Source organism: Pogona vitticeps, chromosome 6, assembly GCF_051106095.1.
Source record: "Pogona vitticeps strain Pit_001003342236 chromosome 6, PviZW2.1, whole genome shotgun sequence".
Classification (NCBI taxonomy): Eukaryota; Metazoa; Chordata; class Lepidosauria; order Squamata; family Agamidae; genus Pogona; species Pogona vitticeps.
Window position 1 is genome coordinate 79,413,521 of NC_135788.1, and position 2,251 is coordinate 79,415,771.

Here is a 2,251-nt window from a genome sequence, read left to right on the forward strand (position 1 = left end):
TTACAAGAACAGGCAGAAATTCAACTGGTGCAAGTTTGCCTACCATGAGGGATGTGTATAGCATGTATGGATAATTTGCTTGTACTTAAGCTGCATGATAGCCAGAAGTTCAGTAACTATAGTCTCAACCTCCAAGTCTGGGAGAATAGTCCACCTGCCACAGTATCAGTGGGTCTCAGTCATTCAAGGTGCAAACTCAAGGCAGTCCTAAGGCAAACGTCAGTATCATGTCTGTGATGTTAATGCCAAAATTATGGGTTCAAATCAACATACAGGCCAAAGTTTTTTGGTTTTTTTTTAAAAAAATTATTTTCCAATTCAGTTACAAACAATTTTAAGAATTTAAGTGAAATGCGCAGGGACAGCAAATGGATATTTTGAAAATACTTCAAAGAAGCACACAATAAACCACTTATTCCATTATTAAAACAGCAGATTAGATAGGAGTACAAGTGGCTGCCCACTGTGTTCCAGATTTCCCCCAAATAGTTCCCTACTCAGCTCAGCTTGATCAGCAATCTCCTTTCAAAAACAACAAACCATGTGAACTCTTAAAAGAAGAGAGAGTTCATCAGAGAATATGCATAGTGTCTATCCAAATATGCTGAAATCGCTCCAGTTTCCTTTCGAAAAATCTTCTTCTTCTTAGCCATCTCCTTTCAGCTGTGGAGATGATAATGGAAGCCATCTTCCTCTCTTGTCAGTTCAGCAGTTCAGCTGCAGTCTCTTTGACACTTCATTGGTTTATACTTTTGGGAGAAAAAAGGGCACACTGAAAGAAGTTAATGTATTCTCAAAGGCTAATTAATTAACTAGTTAAAAAGTGGAAGAAAGAGCTAACAGTGGTGCCTCGCTTAACGATCACCTTGTTAAGCAATGAATCCGCTTGACAGTGAGGTTTTTGCGATCGCTTTTGTGATCATAAAACAATGTTTCAATGGCCAAAAATCGCTTTACAATGATTGGTTCCCTGCTTCAGGAACCGATTCTTCGCATTACGATGATCTGAAAACAGCTGATGGTCGGGTTTCAAAATGGCCGCCTGCTGTGCAAAATGGCTCCCCGTTGTTTTTAGGAGGCATTTTTTGCTTTACAGGCACCGGAAAATGGCCGCCCTATGGAGGATCTTCGCTGGACAATTAGGTATTTAGCCCATTGGAACGCATTGAACCGGTTTTCAATGCATTTCAATGGGTTTTTTATTTTTCGCTTAACGAGGATTTCGTTCTACAGCAATTTTGCTGGAACGGATTATCCTCGTCAAGTGAGGCACCACTGTATATGTGTCAGCTGTCAATTTCTAACTAGGAATAGTTTTTAAAAGAGTAACTCTTTTAAACTATTTAAAATACTTTGAAAGTTTACAAACAATGCTGAAAATCAGCTTCCTTAGTTTTCCCTGCTACCGTTATTATTTAGAATAAAATACTCTTTTTCAGTCCTGGTAGAACAGGCTCTCTGCCTGTAAACCATAGCTCAATTTTATGTAGGGTAAGCTTTAATACCTTTAAATAAGTTATTATAGTATCAGCAATTTTATAATGACAGATCAGAGGAGCTGAGTAGTGCTTGTTAAAGTGAGTCACAGGGAAAAAAAACCCTGTGCACATTTACGTTCTTTTTTCTGATGGGGGAAATATTTTAATTTATTGGCAGAATTGGGTGAAATTTGAAGGTCTAATTTCTAATCAGGTCAGGCCCCCCAGGTTTCAGAGAACATTGTGCAACAGTAGCTTTTACAATTTGGAGGTTGCCTATCCTCATAAGGTTTGTGTAAGTGATTGTTATGAAAATTTTTACCTGAAATAAAGGTAGTCCTATTGAGATAATATCTAACATTCCAGAAAAAGAGATATAACAGCTTTTGTACTAGGTGGATCTTCATGCGGCAAGGCATGATATTAACTTCTATTTAGTGTCTTTTGGTAATTTGTATGAAAACAGCACACAATATACTATAGAGGTGCCACTATGGAAAAACTTTATACAGTCCTGAAGCCTGTGCATTATTAGGAATTTTAAAAAAGAGTTTATATCTTTGTTTTCTGCTCAGTTCATATGAAAGTCACATGAAGTGCATTATGGCAAATATTTCGGCATACAGTAGCAGATATAGAAGGATTTGAGTACCCAACATTTTTCAGAGTGGTATCCAGACATTTTAATGCAAGTGCACTGCCCTAGGTTTCATACGCTTGTGGATGTCAAATGTAATCTGCTTCAACCTTGTGTGCTAAATAAGAAAACAAAC